Source organism: Rhodnius prolixus, unplaced genomic scaffold, assembly GCF_049639745.1.
Source record: "Rhodnius prolixus isolate KJV_2025 unplaced genomic scaffold, Rpr scaffold_3, whole genome shotgun sequence".
NCBI classification, from domain to species: domain Eukaryota; kingdom Metazoa; phylum Arthropoda; class Insecta; order Hemiptera; family Reduviidae; genus Rhodnius; species Rhodnius prolixus.
In genome coordinates, this window is record NW_027411603.1 from 24,260,043 (window position 1) to 24,287,297 (window position 27,255).

General features: G+C 33.1%; 1 protein-coding gene and 1 long non-coding RNA gene across 3 annotated transcripts in view; one reads left to right on the top strand and one right to left on the bottom strand.

The window, feature by feature from the left end:
* LOC141453154 (homeotic protein antennapedia-like) overlaps window positions 1-27,255 on the top strand; it is a 1,160,806-nt gene that overhangs the window by 74,246 nt on the left and 1,059,305 nt on the right. The gene's annotated exons all lie outside the window — the stretch shown is intronic.
* Window positions 7,414-27,243, bottom strand: LOC141453155 (uncharacterized). 2 transcript variants are annotated; one of them, XR_012457809.1, is made up of 5 exons: window positions 27,149-27,243; window positions 26,930-27,036; window positions 26,349-26,844; window positions 9,740-9,943; window positions 7,414-7,513 (listed from the first exon to the last, which is right to left on the bottom strand). It is a non-coding gene; the product is annotated as an uncharacterized lncRNA (long non-coding RNA). The 2 variants fall into 2 exon arrangements; XR_012457810.1 differs by lacking the exons at window positions 7,414-7,513; window positions 9,740-9,943 and adding an exon at window positions 18,089-20,802.

Genomic DNA, 27,255 nt, shown 5'->3' on the forward strand with positions numbered 1-27,255 from the left:
TTCGGGTAAAGTTCTCTCATTAGGCTATTGTCCATCACCGGACCCGTGAGCTGTGAGAAGCTCCTGGGAAGACAAAATTCTTTCTTACTTTACTTCATTATTATTTTTATTCATTTATTTATTATTAGAGAATATTTTGAGAGTAGAGCTACTATTTTGAGAGTAGAGCTATAGTTGCTAACAATCACAAGGCAATAAAACATATAATTGGGGTACACAATTTTAGTTAGTAATTCCATAATTGGATTTGATTGAGCGACGCTATTTTTTAGTTTTTACAACTTAACTGTGACGAATTTCAAATATTTTTTCAATCCTAAACTCTGGACCAAAAATTAAAACGATTGTACTCTAGCCGTTAAACTACTTTCTAGCAATTTTAAAGCGAATCAATTTAATAGAGAAAATTAATCCGAAAATTTTAACCTAGAAAAAGTAAAATTGAAAAAAGAAAAAGCCAAATGCGCTTTTGGAACTTTTAAAAGAATATGGCAACTTTTTAGCAGATTTTTAGTTAAAAAAATTTACTAACAGAATTCTGGACTAATTGTCTGCGAACAACCATATTCGCGTGAGTTCAAATTCTTTATCTTTTCCCTGACCTAGTAGGGAATTTGATTCCGGATGTATTTATCCTTAGAATTCCAATCAAACAAGACTTAAGTGAAGTTTATCCGCATTTTTATTGATTTTATTTTGGATAAATTTAAATTTAAAAGCCAGGATGTAGGATATTAGTTTAAGAAGGGAATATGAAGTAAAATTTTGATGAAATGACGTTGCCCTAGTAAAAGAATTCTAGATTTAGGTCCCCCAACCTTTTGTTATTTTAAAGGTTGATGTATTTTTCTAACCATTACCTGACATAGAACATTATAACATCTTCATCTAATACAAGGTAAAAAAAAGAAGAAAGAATCGATGGCTACGTCTGAGGTTTGTGACCGCTGCGCCAGACCGAGATGGAATAGAGGGCCAAAAAAAAAACCTTGAGTAAAAAAAGGGACCTTCAGTCAGGACCGTAACCGCCCTTCCCTGTCATTACATTCGGTGGCCCTTTTTACCGTTCTCTGCCGACTTCATCAACCTAAAATGAATAGACAATAGAGTTGTATACTAAACCAGGGTATCGGTCCCGTTACAGAATATCATTCTCCATTTCCAAATGATATTGTATATATCATTCTGAAAGTGAAAGTAGAACAACTAATCTTGTTTTTTTCCTTTTCCTAATTTATGTAAAACCAAAAGATTGTTCATCATATCTATACTTCTTTTTCTGGACCAAATTATAGTGGAACTAGAATTAGAAATATTAACTGGCACAACTAGGCCTCTTTTCGATTTTGGTTTACCACTACTAAGTAGTAATCTATTTAACAGTTAAGCCCCATGCTGAGTTAACAGTGATCTCGCAATATTTCTTTTTTTAAATTTAAAAAAACCCTATATGTTTGGAAAAATATCGCAATTTTATGGATAAGCCTTTGGTGTTGTTATTTAATAATGCAAAGATATATGATGGCGCATTAATAGGCTATAACTTTGTTTCCTAATCAGGGCAAAAATCACCTCCTTTGGGGCGATGAAACGACTCATGGTGGTGATGGCTTTGGATCAATCAAGAGTGATTTTGTAAAAACATTTCACTCCTTCTGACATTCTATTTATTATTAAACATCTCTCTCCTGAAACTGTCCTTCTAAATTATGCAGATGACACAGCTATACTTTCTCCTCACATTGATCCTGTAACATCACACAGAAACTTTCAAACTCATCTCTTTTCTCTTGAGGAATGGTTTAAAGAATGGAAAATCAAGTTAAATGAAACAAAATCTCAAAATATTACTTTTACTCTCCGCCACTCTTCCTCCGATCTTCTATGACTCAAATTCCAATTCCTCCTGCCAATGCTGTCCGTTATCTTGGGCTGTATTTAGACAAAAGACTGACTTGGAACCCGCACACACGACTTGAACGAACTGAAGTTAACAGGCGTTATCGACTACTTAAATTTCTACTAGACCAACGTTCAAAACTTTCACTTAATAACAAACGACTGATTTACAATTCCATACTAAAACCCGCCTGGACGTACGGTATTGAACTGTGGGGTTCAACGAAACGCTCCAATCTTCAACGAATTCAATCTCTTCAGTCTAAAATTCTCCGCACTATCGTTAACGCTCCATTTTATGTTTCTAATCTAGCCATCCACACAGACTTGGGAATTCCGTTTGTTGGTCAGGTTGCACGAACTCGGTATAAAAAGTTTTCATCAGAACTTGCACTCTCATTCCAATTCTCTTGTCTGCCATTTATCATCTCATCACCATCCAGATCATCCTCCCAGACGACTAAAACGCCAGTGGCCTCGCGATTTTCTCTCTTCTGAGGAGAGTAGCTAATCCTGGAGATGACTTAGGGAGTGTTATCACTGGGTAACTTCTCCCCTCAATTAGTGAGTTTGTAGTGGTATCAGCTATTGACATTGTTACTAATAGTGCATCTAGCGCTGGTGAAACTTAACAAATACATTAAAAAAAAAAATAAAATTTAGTTTAAAGTTTTTATCTTTTTGGCTAAAACTGTCTCTGATTGGCTACATTCAATAGCTTGGTGTTTCTCACTTGTTGATTGTCAAAGAGCGCCAGTTTGATTCAAGGATAAAGTTCTTTAAAATGAAGACAATGCTTTGCGAGTTTATTTGATTAAAAAGCATATTTAATAATTGGTTGAAATAAATCTAGGGCTTCAAATTGAAGAACTCACGCCCTTTTCCTTCAATAAACTTACGTCTGTGATGTTCAGAAACTGCTTCTAAGTAGAGTCTGTGAATTTAAATATCGATTCTTTTTAGGTCAATTACGATCGTAATATTTACATTTGAGTTTCATTTTCTACTTTCTGTTTCGTATTTAGTCTTCCAGCCAGTCATGCATCCTTCATGCTTTCAAACAACTGCTCACGGTCCAGTCATTGAGCGTATTGTCTGAGAAAACATTGTCCAAATGGTGGCAGTGCTTCGACGAAAGTTTCCAGGCGCTAATGAAGAGGAAATTTTGTTAGTGAACCAATCACGGCTGAATTTCTTGCGTTTGAGTGCCCAAAATTAATCTCATAAACTACCAACCGCTGGGTTAACGCTAAAAATTTTCTAGATGACAGCTGATAGCTATTAAAACGAATTGACTCTTGGTGTGGTTGGCCACGCTTGCCGCTTGTCAATACAGTACCCAAAAACACCCTCGTCGTACGCCCTATAGCACAAATGAAGACAAATTGTGACAATCAAATGCAAATCTGGGTGGTATTCCTGGTTGAGACCTTGCATACACGGGCCGGTTACCATAGCCGGGCGGGCATACTATCATTGCACTCCGCAATGTATCTATGCCTCTTGCTCGCACTTACTGATGCTGCTGTATCTGTTCCGTCTATTATCAGTAGCACTCTGTTACAATTACTAGTAATGGACATACCCCTCTAACGCGTAATGGCATCTATCTCTCTCTAACCTTCTACATTATGGATATTCCATTTATTCTTGCTGTCATTCAATTCTTTTCTTTTAAGCTTACCTAATTCTATAAAGAACCAAAGTCAATCTATCTCTTGAGAGTTACTTCTACTGTAAAATGTGAGTATTATTGATTTACCAATGTATTTCCTTCAAAATGAAGCTTTTGAGATCCTTCAGGAACAAGTCAATTTGACAAATAATATTTATTTAAATATTTAATATTTTAATATATCAACAATTACAATTAATTGTAACAAATAAATAAATAGTGAAATTATAATTTGTACTAAATTACAAAGTGGGGCATGGTTGGTAAATATTTTTCAATCTTTAATTCTGTCTACTTAACATACAGCTTGGCCTTTTTGTTTGATCTCTGGTGTGTGTTAGTGTGTGTTCAGCAAAATTCAGAAAGAAAAAGATACTTCAGAGTATTAAGTTTAGCTTACATTGGCGGCTCCAGCAATATGCTTATAAGAAAAAACAACCAGCAGTATAGTATGCTTCTATTTTTAGAAGCTGCTTCAATCTTAGTATTATTACGCATATTTAGTTCTAAAAAAAAATGTTTATAGCGCATTCATAAATAAAAACAAATATATTTATGGCACTGATGATCAGGCTTCTCAAGGTGCCATTTCAGTGAAATTGCTGGATTTATATTAATCATTGTTTATAATCAAATCTAATTCTAAAATTGAAAAATAGAATCAGCCTACTTTATTTAAATCTATTTTTCACTTATTTGCGATTCCGAGGGAAAGGATTAGCTATGCGGTTAGCGTACTGTACTCCCACGCGGAGGCCCCGGGTTCGAATCCAGCTGCTGACCCTTAGATTTTCTCTTCCTAGGAACTTCTTACAGCTCACTGTCCGGTGATGGACAGTGTTGTCTGTAACGAGAGAACACTGTCCGAAGGTCGGCAGTGCACTGAAAAAAGCTCCGAGCTTCAATTAGGTGTTGACGCGCCTTAAATCATTAAAAAAAAAAAAAAAAAATTGCAATTCCGATTTCCTTTGAGTTTGCCTTATTAATTGCACAATTATACTATTTAATTACGAAATTTTTCTAGATTTACTACAAAATTTATATAAGTGCACTATAGGGTAGCGGGCGGGATTGCCATTTTGTAGGCCACATCACTTATAAAATATTCTAACTTATTAAATAACAATTATAAATCGAAATTGCCAAAAAAAAAGAAAATGCTATGAAGTAATTAATATTTAAGATAAAAATAAGAAAGCGAAAAAAGTGCATATTTCATATTTTACAAAATTTTCTATAAATTTATTAAGACAAAATATTAATGACCCGTGTAATGAATTAAGTAATTCGAACTTCGTATTACATAATAATTAATAATCTTATTTTATTGTATCTATTACAATGGGAGGTTACCTTCTTTGTTATAGTTTATGTGAAATATATGATTATAAAACAGAAATAATTATTTTGTTCATTAATAAATCAAACTCTACATCCGGTAGTTTTTTAAAAAAATTAATTTCTTTCATTCTTAAGGTGTCCTACGCACTGTAATTAACACATTTATTTTGATTTTATTTTAATTTCTTAATTAAAAATTGGAAAACAAAAAATCTATATCTATATAGAAATTAAATCTAAATGGCAACATTCCTGAAAGTTCGATCTGTATATAAATAGGTTCAATTATAATGTTTCCTCAGGGATAATTTGAATAGCAACCTATCATGGCTGGCTTTCCCTTACAACCAGTTTTATAACAGATTTGGCTATTGCCATGATATTTATTACTTGGTACATTCCTTCGTCTTCTTTCTGATTTAAATATTTGTTCTTTTACTTTTAATAACCTGTATTTAAATTTAGTACAATTACTTTATTGTCCAATATTGTTGCTTTCTCTCACCCTACTGCAAAGAGAAGGTACTGAAATCGTGCTCATTTTTTTGATCTTATGATTTTACCGGGGAAAATCCATTTTGAGGATTTCTGAACCCGAGAATATGAATTTACCAAATTGTTTTGTGTGGGTAGACAGCAGAACTGTGCAATGATACTGAAACCGTATTTCAGTTATTTCTAAATCTGTTCTAACGATTTTTTTCCATAAAATTTATTCGCTCATTGGAATCCATGTATGGGATCCATAGCTTTTATTTGAAACATTTTCTGATTGGTATGTTTGCTAAGCCTCGCTCTAATGTTCCATTTAAGTAAAATGAGAAACCTCATCACTTGTATAATATGAATATTGTTTTAAATATTTCCCCAATATTTCGATAACAGTCATGCGAGTTTTCTATCTTCATAATAACTCCATCTATCTCTATAAATTAATTCAAAATGAAATATATAAATATGTAAATTCATAGTTCTTATTTTTTTTGTGACTTTTATTGATTTTAATGCGTAATTAATAATAACATTCTGTTATAAAACCATTCTCTCAGTTATTTCCATAAAGTGACAATATTTTGCGCGTAACCAGCATAATTAGCTACTTATTAAATCCATAGTATAAACATATGGATGGTAAAACCATCGATTTTCTAAAAATAGAACATTAGAGGAAAGTTTAAAAAAAATAAATAAAAATTAAATCGCTAAAAATATTCTAAAATAAATGGACACGTTAAACTTTAACAGTAAAACTAATAAATTTTACTGATCCATCATTGTACACAACTTTAATGTTACAGCCTAATTGATTTTTTTTGATTGGGCGGTTTGCTCTCTTATCCATGTCATTCTCTTCAAATCTGGTACCTTAGCAACTCATTCAATCCTCCATAATATTATACAAGTTGCATGACCGCAAACTGCACTAGAACAGTACATTAGAGGAATAGTCTACTTAACTTTTATTATTAGTAATGCTCTTAATCGAATTTTAGTGGAAAAGTTATTCAAGTAAAAGTTGAATATCTAGATTTACGGAATTCGTGTGTCAAATTTGAAGAATATGGAACAAGCCGTTTTTAAAACTCCAAAATTTCTCCAAATTTCGGTTGAGCAATTTTAATAGTTCAGTTAATACCAGGTTTTCCAATTGGATTCAGAGAAAATATAAGCTTTCCTCAATTTCTTGGTTTCGGATCAGGGACATCCGATATATTATTTATTTATTTATTTATTTTAACCAAAGGATAATGACTATAGGAACCTTTTAAATGCATATTTAAAAAAAAGAAGAAAAAAAAATCTATTTTGAAAATCTAAGAAGATCACAATACTTCTTTTATTTGGAGTAAGAGAAAGTAAAAACGTTTTTTTTTTAGTTAAATGACAGAACTAGTACCTTCCAACTGTTTATCACTAAAGACGCATGCGCGGTACCCATAGTTAATCATGCGCATTGCCTAGTTTATGGCGCGTGCGCTGTGGGTCCTTCTGGTGGTCAATGGAATGGCTTTAGATGAAGTAGTTTTATGTTTTGTTTTTTTCAAAATATTGAATATGAAACAATTTATAATAACATGATTTTGTTTTTTGTTTAATTGTAAAAAAGACGCTTTTTTTAAAAAAAATTAAGTATATCTGCTAGATACTTAAGGATCTGCAAAACTTGATCCAAGCTCTGAGTGTTTTCACTGCCACCTAAATTGTACATTCTTTAGTCATGTCTTATAATTTTTATTTTTTTATTTTTTTTTGCACAACTCATAATTGCGTTTAATGTAAAACTAACAAGTGGGTAAAGTAATCGCCTATTTTTTTAGGCAGAGCCTTAAGTCCTCCTGTTTCGCACGGTAGTAGAAGCACACACTTTTAAGTAAAAAAAAAGTAGCCCCATTCGGAATTCGAACTATGGATCTCCCGCACTCAAAAATCCACGCTTCAAAACTCCAAGACTAACATTAGCCCCAAATGTGAGAAAGATTTTTTGAAGTGTACTCACTTTAATTTTGATGGAAGACAGTGTTCATGACTTGTAAAAACAACTGAGTCAAGAAAGAAATGTTGTCTTCTGTCGAGGATTCCGGCATCATCTGCTTCTTGCTTTTTTTAAAAAAAAATTGCTGCGTGATCTCATTACTAAATATTTCAGGATAAATTTTACCTAATTTTTTTCTTGAAATTGTAAAACGTAATTTGGATTTCACAGATTTATACAAAATGATAGTTCTTGGGAGGAAAAAACAGGCGTTTTGGGGACATTTGGCAATTTGAAGCTTCCCAATTTTTTGTTTGCTTCCTTCTTAAAGGACTTCTTCACTCTTGAGTCAGTGAACTAAGTTACCTTTGCTCGTTAATAATATTTCATTTCGCTTAGTTTGTTCTATTACTTGACTAGAATAAGTAAATCAGTCGCTTGTTAATTTAGACTGACTTTATCCAACTACCAAATTTAGGGTCTAAAGTTAGTGAGAAAATCTCTAAAATTGAACTTCTTGTTTCAGGAATGTGGTCTCAAATTTGACTCTTATTAATACAAAGACAAGAATAGTGCACATTAACACACTAACAATAACAGATAGAGTTTTGAACACCACCTTTTTATTGGAACCAGAGGCTTCAAAATGGTATTTCTGGTGAATCGCAATTGTTCCATTTACCTAGTTATAGTAAGATAAATTTATACAGTCGAACCTCTCAATAACGGACACTGGCGGAGGAAAGCAAAGTGGCCGCTGTTTGGAGGTGGCCGTTAGAAGGAGGTTGGCAAGTTTCATAATGAAAAAATATGGGTTTTTTCCCAAACATCTATTTAAAAATTGTTTATTATTAATAGATTTAAACACGTGCATAATTGCATAATTATTTAGCTATATGATATGCATCAAATTTTTCTTAATTATCCAAAAAATTTATCAAAATTTTAAAAAATAATTATTTTGATCACCGCGTCAAACGAACTTTTAAGAATAAGGTGGTCGTTGGTGGGAGGTGAAACATTTAATCCGTTCCCCAAAATCAATGTCCGCGGTCGCTATGTAGAGTGTCCATTAGTCGGAGGTTCTTTTATATAGAAAGTGTATAGGGGTAAAACGAGGAAATCCAAAAACTGTCCGTAAATGGAGGTGGCCGATAGTGAGAGTGTCCTTTATGGGAGGCTCGACTATATAAATATATGTACGTATATATGCTGTACTCTTGAAGCAGCGTTAGGTCATTTGTACCAAGCAGAGAAGTGTTTCTAATCACAAAACGTCGTATCACTGAGTAAGATCGGCTGATAATCCGAAAAATAATGGAATACTTGATATCTTTCAGGCATCAAACTGAAATTACCAGTATTTTGAAACACATAGCCCTTTAGTGACCCTTTATCAGAAGAGATCAAAGGGAAATAAAAAAAAAACATAAATGATTAGTTAAATGAAGGTAATGGTCACTTAGTTTAGAATAAAAGGCCCCAGTGCAGTGTACAGCCAGGTATTGGTAAGTCAAGCCCGAAGCTCGCTGACTCGTTCTGTACGGCGCTGTTGTTATTAGCATTGTTTGTAGGGGGCCCAGCACACCAAATAACCGCTCTATAAATCATCTGCATGTCCAACTCTTGAGAGAGTAGAAAATTAAACGGTCAGAAGCAGGATGCAGCAGCAGCCATGGCGGACCCCAACCTGTACTAGTCTTTTTCTATGTATAATGAAGTTTCTTAAAGCTGTTATCTGCTTGTAGATTCATTCTTAAGATTAACGCTTCACCGTATTATGATTAATCATTATAGAGTTTACCGGATTTTATAAATAAGTACCCAATCATGGTGCACTTTGATTAATTATTAAATGATTTAATGAATATTAATTTTTATTTTTTAGCATTCGCGAATAAGAGTTCATATTTATTCTACTTTATCCTCTTTAAAGAAATAGAAGCTTTTTATTTGTGAAAGTATGGCCACAAATCTCTTAGCGAGCGAAGAGTTATGAAATAGGAAATAAATAATAATCGAAAATATTATTTAATTTCTTTCCAACACATGGAAATAATAAATAATCTTTTGTTTTATTTGTTGCTTTGGTACTAAGCAATATGGGAGATTAGATCGTAAATAAGCAAAGGTCATTCAGTCGGCTCGGATGTAGGCCAAACATTCTTTCTATTACAGCCAAAATTTGGTGAAAATATGTAAGTTCTTTCTAAGACTTTTGCTATTTAGTTTTTGTATTTTTGTACCGTTTGTGATTGTTATTTTGTCTTCTACGCAATTTAAATTGTTCATACTGAGTTAAAGTTTCGTCAAGGGATTTAAGTTTTGCCAAATACAATATTTCTTTTTACCTAATTATTATTATTTTTGTAAATGGGTGTTCCTCGGCTCTTCGCCATTAAAGTTTCCTGATAATCACTCAAGTTTTTTTCATAATGGTTCTTTTCTTTCCTCAATATTTTGCGTCAAATCTTCTGGTAACTCGATTCTGTTGGAATCCAAGAATTGCTGCTTTATACACAAGACCGCAATCTATTGATGCTCAGAAAAGATTCCTGCAATTATGTTTTATTTAAAAATAAGTATACATATTTAATATTTGTTTGCATACAAGATTTAAATAATAACAGTTAATTAGTTTACAAGTATTGCTTCAGAGTTTAGCAATTTGACCTTTCAAAATTTGTTTTTTAATAATTTTTATATGGTCAATTTCCTTCTCATAATTCTGGTTTGCTGTATTATATTGCAAACTTTATAAAATATATACAGGGTAATCAAAAGATCATGCGACCGTCTTTTGTTTCAGAAAACCGAAAAAGATAATAAAAAAATTGTGAACTGTAATCCACCTCCATTAATATTTTGAGAGGAATTGAAATTTTTAATTCAATTTTTTCTCTTCTCAATCGATTATCGAGTTATCAGTTCCAACTCTGTTTCTTTAATTAAAAATACCTAATTTTCGTAGTCAATGTCTAAAACTTGACGCAATGGTCATTAGTAGGAGATTTTTAAAGTTATTTTGAGATATTTAATGCATTGTATTGTATTTTTAATTTTAGTTCGACGGCATTTGCATTAAATTCACTTAGTTAGACAGACATCTTCACAATTATACTGAATGGAGATATTTGTATTATTTATTTATTGCTTTTAATGTCTAATTTATTCAAAACTTCCTTTATACTTTATATTTTTGTTCTAATTAGATCTAACAACACAGTTTTGTGTCATTCCTAGAGAGTCTTCTGATTGGCCATCGTGACCACTGGTCGGCCCAATTAGCTAATTTCGTAACTCCTTGTTCAGTACATTTTTTGTATCAGAAATTATGAGAGGTCAACTGATATACTGAGAAGAGCTCAAAGCTCGTTTCTTATTTTGCAACAGTTCAGTTTACAAGCAAAATACAGAGTAGTATTATTACATCATGGCGTTGGAATTAGTGAAGATGTTCACGAGGACACTGGCGCTTCAGTCTTCTAAAGAGAGTACTGAATAAAGTTGTGCTTGAAAGCTGTCGTATTGTGATGATGGAACAAGGAATTGTGGAATCTTTGATTTTTATCAGATCACAATTGAATAGATTGAGCATTCTGTAGGATTTTATTGTAGACATAAAAAGGAGCACTGGTGAGTTGCGAAAGGATTTTGGGTAAGGATTGGATTCGGTAAAGATTGGAATGCTTAGCGGAACCTTTCAACTCTAATCCGTAGGCCCATATGGTTTTGCAAAAATTTTGATTAGAATAAGTTTGTTTTGTAATGAAATTTTAGATCGTTGGGTGTCTAATTTTTAAATCAGAAATAACGGGGAAAGAACCATAAAACGATTTAGAAAAATCTTGCGACTCCTAACCGTCCAATTTTTTCATTGTAATTATAAAAATGTGTCTAGAGTATCTCTATTCTTACTAAATTCATTAACAGTCTAAAATAAAAACTAACCCACTTCAAAACATCGTAGTAACAAACTTATTTTTTTGTTATTTATTACACGCGGCCGCCCTTGTAGGAGAGTTGGGCGGCGAACGGTGGGTACAAAAGCGCGAACATAATAACCAGGTAATGAGCGTATATACGTTTTGGTGTTTAAAACCTAAACAACATGCGCACCAGTTTCACTTACACTGGTGAAGTCGTTCGACCCCATCGTCTCCCCATTTGCTTTGCTTCTCTTCAGACAATGTCTACTACGACTAACAGTACTCTCTCAAGGTTCGTCATAGTAACACTCGTCACCTACCAGATTCACTGATTTAGCTGTAATTATTCACCAGTACCAACCTCTTGGTCTCGTCCCACAAAAATTTATTTACATTCTTCCATGTAAACTAACTCATAGTTATTTTCAACGTTAGAACTTCCAAACTGTTGGTATTTAATAATTTCTTCATCAAAATGAAGAAGTAACGGCGAAGCAACTAAATAATTAAGGCGAAATGTATTTAGAGGATTTATGTCTTATTTACGTGTTGTCTTTGCAAGTTAAAGGTGCACCTGCTTCCTTTAATTTGCTTTACTCGATTTTTATTTAAAATTTTCAAAATGTCAGTAAAACAAAAGTGTCGTGGTTAGCAATCACACATTTTGGGGATTTTCTCAGCCCTAACCAGCTACAGTATTTGATTTACAAACTACAATTACATATTTCTAAAAGTTAAAATGAACTTCAACACAAAAATCTTATCACTTGCAACGGTAAACGGAAATAAATGGGCACGCCTTTTTTCACATTTTGCATTCTTCGTACATTTCCTGGCCGGTATCAGGCTATTTATTCGTAATTAATACTCGACTGTATCAGAAATTGCGCTTTTTATGTGGATATTAGGGCAACCTTAAACATTTTTGGATCATCTCAAAGATTATCATGTTTTACTGAAGGTACTAGACACATTGAACAATCAAACTTTGTTAATTATCCAAAACTATCGAACATATTTATCTCTAAATTTAATGAGAACTGGTGATGGAAAGAATATTTGATTTTTTAAAGAGGGATTTTATCAGAGATTATCACTGTAGCTACTGTATCTCTCTGAAGAAGGCTCTGCTACAACTTACACCAGCTGATTATAATATTTCTGATTTCCACATGAATATTTCTGAAAAAATGTTCCGGTTTTTAACGAGGCTGGCTCTCGATAAAAAAAAAAGTAATAAAAATTTTGCACAAGGTGATGATCAAATATTTAACCGAACAGAACAAAGAAGGTGCGCTGTACAGTGGCTTAACTCCATGTCAACTGCAAGGCCATTTAAGTGATAAATAATTGTAAGTTTTTTAATGAAATTCAGAGATTAACTTTCAAATTTGCATTTTAAAACGGGTAAATACGTCTCTGTGTTTATTTGATATTTGAAAGTGGCAAGGCTAGTATTTCATTTCCTTGGCATGTGTCCCAATTTTCGGCTAAATTTTGGGGGAAAAGTGTTTAAATTTAGAATTTCTGATGGATAAGTTCATCACTGCCTTTACTCAATGCCTTTGATTTTTCCGACTTTTTGTAAACCAACTGTAAACAAGAATCAGTTTTCATCGGTTGGTTATCTACTTTCAGTTATTTTATTTCTTATTCTTTTGTGTTGTAAAACTTGTTTACAATCTCTGGCCTCTGTCAGTAATTTACTTTTTCTGCAACCATGTAGGAATGTTCTCATTACTCAATTAAAATCAGCTGTGTAATGCCCAACTTCCCTCACTAGTGGGGAAAAATTCCCATTAGTGTCACTTTCCGCACTAGTGAGTGGAAAAACTTTATTGTGCTTCCTTGATATAAGAAGTTTTGTTATTAACATAAATATTTTCTGTAAAACTCTAATAAGCATATTTAACGTAACTAAATAATTAAAAAACGAATATTAAAAAATAAAATAAAAATTGAAAGGAATATAGAAATAAAAATAATACTTTAATAAATAATTCGATATTTTTAATTATAACAGTTAAAAAGGTTATAGTGTTACCTTATAGAAATTCAAAATGGATTCTAGTGATTCCTGTTTAGTTTTTTTTTTAGTTAATAACCCTAATGGTTGCAGAAAAAATATAATATTTAACTCGAGTGTAAAGTATTTTCCTCACACTCGGCAATTTGCACTTGCACTCGCCTCGCTTCGCTCGCCACACTTGTTAAATAAATAACTATTCCTTTTGGTTCGAACATTTCTTTGTGATAATAAAAGTAGGTATTTATCCTATCTATGGGCTCAGTAAGCATTTCAAATTTAATATTTATTGAAATCATTGAATTAAATTAAAAAAAGAAGCTAAATATCAATTTAGAACACCCTGAAAAGCAAAATGTCGAAAAAGTTTTAATTTTATTCTCTTTATGGTCTCCATAATCCACAATTTAAGTGATTTTTATTTGAGTAACAGACCAATTAATGCAACGCGTAAAGTTTAGGGAAATTTCCTCTGTAAGTGGCATCAATGACTAATCAAAATGAAACGTTTGTACATCGAAGATATTTGAAGATTGTTGCTCGCCATCAAATCTTAATAATTTAAAAGTATTTTCATTAATTATTTCGGTATTTCGTTAACATTAATAATCAAGGTTAGTATCAAGTAGTCCTTGTTTATTTCTCTTCAAGTATTTCATGGTGCAAAGTTACAAACTCCTACGCTCTCAGCTAAAGTATAATTACTATCTAAACCAAAGAAATTTGTTCGAAATTATTTTTCAGAATTAGACATAAATTTAGCAGCACTATCTGCGATAGAATTCATCTTTTTGTTTATAATCAAGCGGTATTGTTTTTGTCTTAATAGATTTTCTGTTTTGTCTTCAACATTGAACAAATAATAAAGCCCTAAAGGCGAAACCATTTCTCTGAATGTTAACGTAATTTCGTCACGATTCCACTCAACACTCAACAATCTTATTGCACGTTCTCTTAAAAGTGAAAAGATATCAGGAACAATTTATTTAAAAAATAAAATAAATCATTCATAAATTAAATACAAATGTAAAACTGCGCATTTCATTAGGCGGAAGTTAAAGTTTACGTCATGAAGGAAGCTACTAATTATTCAAGTATTTTATTATAATTTATCCATTTTTATTGGCTATTTTCAACCAATAAATATGATTACAAAATATACTCTACTTGAGACAAATCAATGGCGATCATCCAATGTGATGTTAGATCATCCATCAGTCTATCAATTTGTCAAATGTCTTCGATGATTAGACGGAAGTGTGGTTGTGAACGAATTCGTAGCAAGAGAAATACAAATCATGGTTGAATTTAGAGTTGTTAGTTTTGGAGAATTCAGATACAAATAGTACAGTAAAGGTCTTTATGAATAATCAGGTTAGGTTAGGTATGCTGAAGAAGATTTTAGACTGCAGACTTTGTGTTCTGTTTTTGTTAGCTCGTCTATCTATACCTGCGAAATCCAGTTCTTAAATCCATATAGATTTAAAAAGAGCTACATATAAATAATCTCTTACTCTGTAACGTTATTTTTGAACGTTTACATGCCAGTAATTTAAATCTCATAGTTCAATAAGTTTAAATCTTGTATTGTGGTTCTGTGCAAATCTCATCTAATGCCATTGAACTAGAAGACGGAAGCAACGGAAAAGAGTGCCTATTTAGATTTGTCTGGGTTAATCTTCAGGCGCCATTGATGTAGCCAAGGTTCTAGAGAATGGAGATGAGTTTAATGAGAACGGACAACCAGTATGCGAGTAGAGAATGTCAGTGTCCTGAACGGAGATGTAAGAGGAGTGGGGATTTGTATGTAAGTCGGCTGTGTACCCAGTGAACAAGAAGGTAAGCTAGAACAATTCCGTGTAGTACGGCAACTAGTACAAGATAGTGGATAGAAGAGCGTCTACTAAATTATTAAAGAAATACTAGAATGATATTTAGAAATGGATAGAGTAATGTAATGGAAGTAGGTTGTGGAGTCTTCTGCTAGATATGAAGTCGAAAAATGTACAGTTATCGTTCTTGCTGTTTAGAGAAAACGCTGTATCGATTGTGCTGTGTAATAATGCTAGAAGGTTAAATGAAAAATCGATTTCTTTGGTACCTCAAACTTACTTCTAAATTATTTATCAAAACATTGTTCCGTCTCTTGCTGGAATTCAAACCCACAACTTGTACGCTTAGTAAAAATGCTACTTTTTAAGCAAAAAATTCGTCAATGATTTGTATTATTATTTTAAAAGAAAGTAATATGATTTTATCGCCATTTAAAGTTCTCCCCAGGATTTACAATAGCGAACGTGAAAGTAGAAACAGCTAGTGATTAATAGACAAGGCCACAAAATTGAATGGGAAGGACGCCATAAACCTAAATACAGTCTCCGACCTTGAAAACCCTCATCGACAGTGAAGGGGGAATGAATATTTCTACGTTAATGACATTCATCAGAATGCAGTAATCAATAAAATCAGTACAATGCCCCCTTTAAACTACAGACACACTAGAATTATTTAGATCACGTTAAGTTTTCACTTTTAAAATCTTCAGTCTCCAAAAGGTAGTTATTCAAATCAATGCAACGTTGTGCATATAAGTGCACAAATATATAAGATCATAATAATTGTGAAAAGTAATTATCCATTTATTGTGCTTATCTTATTGTTATTGCAATTATTATTAGTAATCTTTAATAAAGCGAAAGATGTAATAAATATTACGAGGGAATTCTTCTAATTCTTTCTGTAAATTATTATTTTCGTACTAGAAGAATATAAGAAAGAAGTCTTTACAAATGTTTTCTTTTATGCACTCGAACTTTATTTATCTATATTTAATGCTTAAAAAGATAATGATTAAAAGTTGTTGCTTCACTTAATAAATTTCATTTAGGTAGGCAATTGGCGCTTAGTTAATTTAATTCAAGGCAAGTCTATTCTCAGATGTAATTTGTTCGTGGAATCTCCGGTTGCAGATGTTATTAAAAAATCATAAATGTAGTTATTAATGACGCAATAATTTTTATCGACATGCAGTGCTAGCTTGATTAAAACTATAAACAAACAATATGTCTTTCTTCCCTTTTACTTTTTTTTTAAAGGAATAATAAATAATATTTATTAATAAATAATTTGATTAATACGTAAGATATGAAAGGTCTATAAGTGGGGAGATTAGAAAAAAAAAAAATTATTTTATATTTATAACTAAACCAAATATGTAGCTTATTTAACCATAGGTTTAAGAAATTTAATGGGAACATTAACACCCAATCTGTACATTTCATCACAATATTAAGTCATAAACTATTACCTGAACATGGTAGTGCGGTTATTAACTGCGGCTTTCTAAAAAAAAAAACTATAAATCACCAATATATGGATTTAAAGGAACGATTTTTTAAACTAGAAACTCTAGTTTTGGCGAAGGTTATAATGGAAAACTAACGATTTAGGATTTTGGACTGAAAATAGTTTTCTAGGCCGACAACTTTTAATCAATTTTTAGCAGTTAGGTTTGTGTATTTTTTATAATTGTTCCTTTGATTTATTGCACCAAATATTTAATCGTTTAGCAAAAATAATAATAATTATAAATTTGTGTAGATAACTATAAAAATCTAAGGCTCCATTTGCCTTACCAAGACAAGATTACAAGAATCATCCCAGCTTGAATGGCCTCGGATTGTGTAAGAAAAGATTTACGAGGGCGCTAATGGCCATGGAGTCGTTGCGCCCAAGAAAAAAAGATAAAATTATAGTGACGGGATTAGCTCTGCGTTTAGCGTACTGGACTCCCACGCGGAGGTACCGGGTTCGAATACAGCTGCTGACCTTTTTAGATTTTTCTTTTCCTAGGAGCTTCTTACAGCTCACTGTCCGGTGATGGACAGTGTTGTCTGAAACGAGAGAAAACTGTCCGGAGACCGGCAGTGCACTGGAAAAAGCTCCGTGTTGCTAAAAACCTTGACGCGTCTTAAATCTTAAAAAAATAATAGTACAATCTGTATACATTGTATACAATAAGTAAATATGAAGAGTATGATGAACTGGTGCGGGAGGAGAGCAGGTGGAGAAAAACTACCCAGCGGTAGCACTCTCTATAGGAAAAGGATGATGTTTAGGTCTTCAGACAGTAAGGAAGTCGCGGGGCCACTGGCGATTCAGTCGGCGTGGAGTATTAGGGATGTTAGAGGAGGCGAGAGACTGTACAAAAGGATTAGAGCTGGTCGAGAGAGTAGTATGGAATTTTTGGTATTTAGTCTTGGCGAGTTGGTCTATGAAGGGAATGTTGTGGTAGCGGTGAAGAGTGAGGTTAGTCAGCTATCTGTCGGAGGAGTTTTGACTGAAATGTTTGTACCCTCCGTACGTTTGTTGGTTTAGCTGAACCCCACAGCTCTAGTCCTGTAAGTCCACATAGGTTTGAGAATAGTGTTGTATATTAAGCGTTTGAGTTCAATTGGTAATTTGGAGAGCCGTCTAAGAAGTCCATAAAGGAGTTTCGCACGTAATAATAAAAATACAATAATTATAGATCATTTTATCCAATTTTTCAAGTTGTAATTGCAGAATATCCGGTGTATTTTATTACTGACTACTGACAGAATTCTTCTGACTTACGCGGAATTCAGTCAAAACCAAGTACGAAGAACCCTAATTTACTACGTTTCAAATTGTAGTAAAATGCTAATTACTTTTAAACTGAAAACTAATGTATAAGTTGCCTTAGTCAATAGAAATATTTTCGACTAATTTTCGTCACTACTTGTGCAAGTTATTGTTAAACGAAATTAAGTTTGCTGTATTATAAAGCGCAGAATTAACAGTCGAACTCAACAAATTGAAATATCCTTCACCGTTTATTGTATTGCCAATTTTACATTAGTCCATTTAGGTAACATTTTATTTTCAGTCAAAAAATCTGTTATTTCCAAACATTTTTCATTTAATAACATAGAAATTATATTTTGCATGTATGATAAAAAATAGATACAAAGTAAATATAAAAAAATAGAAAGTTAGAGCTATTTGAAGTTGCCGGAAGCGAGAGCGGTATATTTTAAGATGCACATCTGTTGTTACAGTGTTGGGAGGGAGGCGTGTAAAGATTGTTGTCAAGGTCTTTAGTAATGGTGCTGGCGTCATTCGAAAGCGTCTAAATGATGTTTATTTATCTTCTATAAAACAGAAATATTTGAAGCGTTTTTTTATGGCTTTATTAAAATGCTTTGAATGATTGAGTAGATCAACAAAGTACCATATTTTCAAGCTTTATAGTAACAAAAGCTGAGAGAATTATAATTAACAAATTGAAATTTGATGGCCACTAGATCTGATTGTCGGCGATAGTAGTGGGGAGACTAGAGTCACTCATAGGACGAATGTTTGTAGTAAGGTCTGTAGTAACGCCAGAGGTGGAGCAGCAAATCGTTGAGATGGAGTAGTGGGGGGCCGTACAAGCTTTATGACTTCTTTACCTGGACTTCTCCTCCTTCTCCTGGAGCGCTTGTACCATTCCGATGTAAACAGTACTTATGTACACGCGCACGAGCGCACCTACATACGCACATTTAGATGACCGTACAGTCATCTTATGACCCCATTTCCTAGGAAATTGGATAGTTCCTAGGTCAAGATTAGGGCCAATGTTTCGGTCCATTATTATTTATGTTCCTCACAGATTTCTATCAAAAGTTTTTATAAATTAATTTCTCTTTTAAATTTTGTTAATTCGCGTTCCTTATTTAATAATCTGGACAATTGTCTCCGATTTGTTTATTTTTATACTTTATAGAGCACTAGCTGCTGGTTTTTCCTTACTTTTTCCCCACATTCTTGTCCTACACCTTAACCTTTCTTGTTATCCCCACTTGTATCGGTCCATTATTATTTATGTTCCTCACAGATTTCTATCAAAAGTTTTTATAAATTAATTTCTCTTTTAAATTTTGTTAATTCGCGTTCCTTATTTTATAATCTGGACAATTGTCTTCGATTTGTTTTTTTTTATACTTTATAGAGCACTAGCTGCTGGTTTTTCCTTACTTTTTCCCCACTTTCTTGTCCTACACCTTAACCTTTCTTGTTATCCCCACTTGTATCGGTCCATTATTATTTATGTTCCTCACAGATTTCTATCAAAAGTTTTTATAAATTAATTTCTCTTTTAAATTTTGTTAATTCGCGTTCCTTATTTTATAATCTGGACAATTGTCTTCGATTTGTTTATTTTTATACTTTATAGAGCACTAGCTGTTGGTTTTTCCTTACTTTTTCCCCACATTCTTGTCCTACACCTTAACCTTTCTTGTTATCCCCACTTGTATCGGTCCATTATTATTTATGTTCCTCACAGATTTCTATCAAAAGTTTTTATAAATTAATTTCTCTTTTAAATTTTGTTAATTCGCGTTCCTTATTTTATAATCTGGACAATTGTCTTCGATTTGTTTATTTTTATACTTTATAGAGCACTAGCTGCTGGTTTTTCATTTCTTTTTCCCTACATTCTTATCCTACACCTTAACCTTTCTTATCCTTACTTGTTACGAAGGTTAAAATGTTTTTTACATTGATGAAATAAAGACTTATTCTGCTCTATAATTTATAGAAATGAGCTCTTTTCACACAATTTCAGAAATTAATAGGATTTGGGTTATAGTTCGTTCTTTCTTTTTTAGGAATCAGATTCTCTACCCTAATTCAGATCATTGATCAAAATAAGATTCCCATCAAATAGCCACTATCGAGTTGTCGTTGTGCCGATGAAATTTCCTCCGAATAGAATAATCTTGGTCATAGAGATGGCCGGATCTTACTGAAATGGATGCAATATCCATTAAAATCTTGGTTAGAGAGGTGGAGGAGGTGTTCAAAGCAGACTTAGATGGCTAAGATGCTGCCCTCCATGTCAGTTGTAGGTGACAAGTGGTTTCTGTCCACCATGTTTTGTACTGGATATAATTTTACCAATGTCATTCTCAAACGCCATTTTCTTTTATACCAAATCTCTTACGAATAGTTTAAATTTTCTTGAAGTATAATATATAATTCTGAAGAATAAAACAACTCCTATATTGCTTGAACGCTCAACGTTGTGGCATAACCTAGGGCCAAGAAATAATCTGTACTGGTGATGAACGACTTCCGGATGACGTCCGAGGGGTGCGGATCTTTATCGTGCAAGCGTGCTACTGACGGTAGGGGAAGTGGCAGGGAAGCTAGAATCCGCCGCCTCTTGCCGCCTTCTGCCACCTCCAACGGCTTTTCTTCTTCCCTTTCCTCTACGTTTCCCCTTTTTCAGACTGCCGCTCTCTTTCTCGCGAGACACTTCACCTCGTAACTTTCCCTTTCACTCCACTAGCCTTCCTCCAATGATACAGAGGTTAATTAACCAAGCGAGTGGCTCTGAAAAATATTAGAACGGGGCAGGCTGTGGCGTCTTCTACCACTTCTACCAGGTGTCCTATTAAAAAATGTTATTATTATTATTATTTTCTTTTTAAATTTCTTGTTTAATAATATTTATTTTTTAAAAATTTAAATTTATTTATTAAAAATGAAGAAAAGAAATAAATCTCTGGATAATAAATTAATATGGATCTGATTAGGAATTTAGAAATTTATTGAATGCGTCGATGTTGCAACGCCCTTGACCTCAATCCGAGCTTTATATAAATACGCGTTTCTACGGGTTTTCAATTTTTTAATAAATAATATTTTATTAAAACAATCTCATAAAAACAATTTAATTTACTATAATAATAAACATCGTTAATAGTAAGTAGAAAGACTACTCAAACATTTTTAGAAAATACGAAAAACAAAAAGCAACAAAATAATTCGTGTTACTTAATAATTATCATCCTTAGGCACATAAATTATGTCACTTTTTTTCTGATATGAAACTTAGAAAACAACCGATCTGAAAGCACGTACATTCTGTTAGAAATGACGAACTACTAGACTGTAGAAAGAATAGATTCAGAAGATAAAGTGCCTTGGTTTGAAGAGTTAAAGGTTCATTACAAGAAAGGGAATTGAGATAAGGCGCACGCTATAGGTGGTAAGATCGAGAATCTTCAACATTTAACATATCCCCACCAGAATGAACGTGCTGCTTCAAACATCCATTCGCTGATAAGCATTTCTTACATGCTAAGAATTTGGTAGATGTTCACTAAATGTAGTCATTAGGGAAACTAGAAAGTAAGTTGCAAGAGAGCGGGCTTATGATGCACCAAAAATTATGTATTTTAATAAATTATTTTAAAGGCTACTTTTACTTTTTAAAAATTCTCTAATTTGTTTGAGAAAAGTTAATTATTACTTATTTTGGCACTGTCGCAATTTATGTAAAACGCTTCACCATTTATTAATTATTATCCAAGTTTCGCCGTCACCTTCAAGTCTGACATCGCCAAATTGCTCTAGAGAGTTTTTACTTCCTTATCCAGCGTTAGATCCCAATCAACACTTGGCCTCCACCAATCTCCATCGGTCTCTGTCCTGCGCCTTCACACGTCAAACAGTTTGCCCGCTTTACTGACAGCTCAATTCACCTGACTTTACAACCTGTCCATTCGGCGCCATTCCAAGCTAGCTGTATACTATAGGATTCTGTTGGGCACTTTGGTTCTCATCCGGTGTAGCCTACTCACTCTTATCCAAGTTTTCTCTGCGAACATCCTCGTAGTTGAGACTGTACAACTCTCTGTTTTGGCGAATTCTCCAAATATCACCTTCTTTGCTTTGTCCTTAACATCTCCTCAATATTTTTCTACCAAATAGTTTCCTTAACTTTATTTAAAAAAACATTTGTTTTTATTCAAAACCTAAATTTCAGTACCCTCTCTCAGTTTGGGTCTTAGTAGCATTTGATACAGCTGCATCTTGGTCTGTTATTCAATTAGTTTAGATTTAAAATGTCTCTCCGTGCTGTAGTAGCCTCGTAAGTGCCGGTCCACTTCTTTGGATACGTTACTAGGGGAGTCTACCTAGGTGACCCAGGTAGATTAACCCATTAACTTTATCGAGGAAGTAACGTATTACCTATAAAGAAGCTTTGCCTCTACAATCACCTATTGACATGAAACTTGGGTTCGCTTACATTTATAGCCTACTCCGTATACCTTGTTGCTCTTTCTACAGAGTCCTTAAGCTCATGATCTACTAATAAATATCCAGATCATCTGGATAGGCTAATAGTTTTAGAACTCTAGCCCTGTGTCTATCTATTCCAGAGTATTGGACAACTTTTCGAGTGAGTGTCACTTAAAGAACATTACAATGCCTTGGTCTACTAAAAGGGACACAATCCAGAAGATTGTACCCTGTATTCGGCGTTCATTCACCTCCATTGCCATACTAATAAGTCGAATGAGCTTTAAAGGGTCTTCCAGTGTGAAAATACGTAAAGGCACCTCTAAATGAACTCAAACCGGGAGTTAAGTTCATTCGCTGGAACTGATAGACATCAACGCCATTTTTTTGCGTTTAAGTCGAGCGGTAAAAAGTGTTAAATTTGTAGCATAAATAAGTGAAAAATAACCGCTGAATTTCTGCCTAGACCATTGGGCATAGAAACGATTTCCGATATTGAGGCATACCAATTAATGATGATAAGTACTACCAATACAACAATTAGTATATTTACTCATATTTAAAGATTATATTATTCAACAAATTGCATAATGAATTTTGTTTCATATAGAAATATAATTGTAGAACTTATTTTATTTTTGAAAAGTTGTATTTCATGTAACGGATGAAGTCGCCAAAAAAAAGAGATAAATAATTGAGTATAAAGGCCGGAGGAATAGTTTGAGATATGAGGCCCAGCTTCTTTGCATTAACTTTCACATTGCTAGGCTGGCTACTGGGTCACGTGACAAAGAGAGAACGACTGGCGGAAGGTTCTCAGAATGTCTAAACGAAATACTAGATTTGTGTGGCAAATTCCTTCTCAAAAAGAAAAAAAAATTACATAAAAATATTTAATTTTCCGTTTTTGTGTTACTTTGGGCACACAAACAGAGACTAATTTGTAAAAGCCACTTTATCGGACACCACAGGGCAACAAAACTTAAATGGTAAAGCTGCACATTTACACAGTGCTTTTACTTAGTGGAGTTAGAGAAATTAAAAAAGGTTTACATGAGTTAATTTACATAGAATTAGAGATAATATATTATGTATTACATTTGTATTTTCGTAACACTTGCTTTAGTTGATTATATTCAATTTCTTGTAAGGTCAGTTGGCATCCAGTAAAGGTTAACATTAAATTCAGTTTTAGAGATCGATTTTTCGACTTTGTGTTTTTAAAAAAGACATTGCAGATACATAAAAAAATATTACATCTTAATTATGTGAAAAATTTAAACATTAGTAGCCCAAAAAAACCTCCGGTTCTTCGGGAAAGCCTCTACATCTTGGTTAGATGAGGCAATCGACTAAGAAAAGAGAAGAGAATAATATAACAAAGTAAAACTAGAATTAATCTAAATAAAACTTAAAAAACAGTAGTATGATCTTTATTATAGTGTAATAAAATCAATAAAATGAATACATGGAATGAAAACAACAAAAATTGGTGACGTCAATAGGATCAAAGTGTTGTTAATAAGTCAAGGAGAACAGCTGTAGGGGGCTACAAGGTGCGCCATGTTTTACTCGGTTTAGGAAATAAGCCCTCCAATTATTTTTAGAAATCATTCAATAATTTATTAACCTGATCCTGTTTTATTATATTATGTAACTGGTCTAAGGTAATATATTGTTTGATAGAGAACTAGAATGAATTCTTATCTACTATTTGGGATATACCGGCCAAACAAACGGGAACTGCATTGACATTGGGACTCGTAACATTGTTAATTCGACTGTTTAGTTTTACTTCTTCCGTTATTTCAAAACATTTGGGCACATTTAATATTTTTAAACGTTTCAAGCCAGTGGACCACAAATTGGTTGACAAGTTTTGGTGGATCACTGTTCAAGCTTGCAGTAATTAATCATTTGGTGCTATATGTATTAATAACACCTTTTGTAAAAGGAAATTTAGATTAATTTATGGAGCCTCCATTATTCTTTATATACTATAATAGCGATAAAAATAATAATAATAATAATAATAATAATAATAATAATAAAATTAGATGTCTGTTTTAAAAATTAAAGTGCCTCTTTCAGCATTTTACGAGTACTTATAAAAATTTTCTTGAGACTATTTTGAGCGCAAAAACGCTAAAAATGCGCAAAATTTATTCAATTAAGTAGCATTTACGTTCGACCGTTTTCCTTCAAATTGGCAATTTTTCTTACATAGTTAAATTCGTATTAATATGGTGGGTTGACTTTTTCCAAAAGCTTATTACTGAGTCCCTTAGTGGTTCCGATTTTGAAAACCTTAAATTTCAACCTTTTACGATTTTCCGATTTTGAGTCATGCTGCTCTTACGAAATGGTAAAACCACTTTTTCACACTCAGCACCACAAAATTGCTAATTTCTGTACTAAGCTGACTTCGAAAATCCCGCAACCAAGATTACATATCTGTTGTTAAGGATGCATCTAATTTAATGCCTCATTCTCCCAGAAAAAGAGGTCAGGTGATCCGCCAAAATAAGAAAAGATTGAAAGTAAATGGCAAGCGAGTGACGCCATAAATCAATGCACCACGTCCGTAGGTGTAGTCCGCGTCTCTGGCTCAAAGTGAATATTCATTATTTTAGACCAAAGCAGTTTGCCAAAATAATCTACCAAGAAATTTAAATAAAACACAAACTTCACAGAGGGTAAAAATGGCTAATATTATTAAGAGCTGCTAAAATAGTTGGGCGATGTTACAGAAAATTATATTTTAATTAATTTGGACTAAAAGTTACTAATATAAAAAAATATTATTATTATTTTTCTTGGAGTTTTTATTGTTAACAAAAGGTCAATCAATTACAACTTTTTTACTTCTAGGCAATATTTCGTGAACTTTGTTCGCTTCTTCAAGGCTTATATTGGTTTTGAATAAATTTTACGTAACCTTTCTTAATTCTTTGTTTACACATATTACATCTTTATTTTTGTGGAATACTGCACATAGTAGTTGTAACTTTAAACTAAAATAGTTTCTACTTGTATAGTAAGAAGGAAGGTAAGTTGTCAAAAACAATGAAGCTTCTAAGACCTGAAGAAGTGGATGAATTTCACGATATATTTGCCTAGAATAAATGTTACAGGTGAATTGATCTCTTCCCTTCAAAAGAAACTCTGCACCATAAGAGGAAAAAAAATGGTTTTGATTCTAAATTGTCCTAGAAAAATTATTGAGGTGCGGTCAAATAAATAAACAAATTTCTTTTTTCACACCGACGTTTCGGTAAATTTAGTACCTTCTTCAGGGTATTATAAAATGTTGACCTAGATCATCATGACTGTTATGATGAGTAAAGTAAAGTAATTGCCTATTTTTTTTAAGCGGGCTTTACGTCCAACTACGTCAATTAGGTGACACACAGAGGCGACTAGCAAACATACTTTACTGTAAATTTCTTTTATTAACCATTAAATAAAATCCAAGGCCTAAGACCGGGAATCGAACCCAGTATCACAATGCATATTAGCTTAGCAGGTCTTGCCTCCTTAACCGCTCGGCTACCGTGGCGCCTGTCTGTTATGATGATGTATCAACTATCAACATTAACTATCAATGGTCATGATGATGTAGCTCAACATTAAATTTCACAGATTTTATAATACCCTGAAGAAGGTTCTAAATTTACCGAAACTTCGGTGTGAAAAATTTATTTACAATGTTTATTGACCGCACCTCAATAATTTCCCCAATAACGGTCGAAAGCCAAAACCATCAATCTACGAGTATATTGGGCCAACGATCTTACAGCCCTTAATTATTCAAAAATTGTTGCCTAAATAATTTTACTAATTAACTTTAACTCAAAAGAAATAATATTATCGCAGTTAATCTGATATTAAATATAAATGATAGCTTACCTTCTTATTGTAGTGTATTGTTCATCGCTTTCGGTGACTGGATTCATTAATCCAAATGGAAGAAAGATGATTGCCAATTCCAGTCATAATTTGGTATTTGTTTCTTGCCAAGCTTTCGTCCTAATTACTAGGTCATCTTCAGGGTTTCTGCTTTTAGGCAATTATAATATTTTTAGCGTTAAATAGTCTTCTAACCTGTCTGTTAAGGTATTCAAGTAGTTCCTGAATCCTTCTTGCTTTTTGTTTTTAATTGTATAATTGATCATTTTTCCTTCCAGTTACAGAACTAAACAGTTAGGGCAGAAGGAACACCAACTTTTGATGTTAGAAATATATATTATAAAAAAAAGCATTATAATTGTAAAAGCCCTGAAGATGACCTTAGTTTCTAGATCGAAAGATTGGCAAAAAAATAAATACCAAATTAAGATTGAAATTGGCAATCATCTTTCCTCCTTACCTACCTATGTCACTGGAAACCAAAAAAGTTGCTTTACTGGTAAATAAAAAAATAATAATTAAAATAAATGAACAAAACATTTAAGTTTAACATGACTAAAATGAAGAAAATGAAAACGAACCCGACGTTAGCTAGCGGAACTCCTGATGAGGAATGAGCTCGAGGCCGACCTGCATGTCCTTGGTGTTTGAACCTCCAACAATAACACCACCTCCTCTCCATCGTTTCCTAAAAAAAATAAAGAATAAAAAAGAACTATCACAAAGGCTGTGCGGCGTTACCCCGTGTCGCGTGTCCTCTTTTTACCTCACCTTTTCATTGCTTTTTACCATTTTCTTACCTGTCCGTTGCGAGCAAGTACCGTTAGCCGTATTGTCCAATTGTCCAGTCAATAATTTCTTTTAAAACATATTTGTGAGTCAATCAATGAATGCTAGGGAAGTGAAA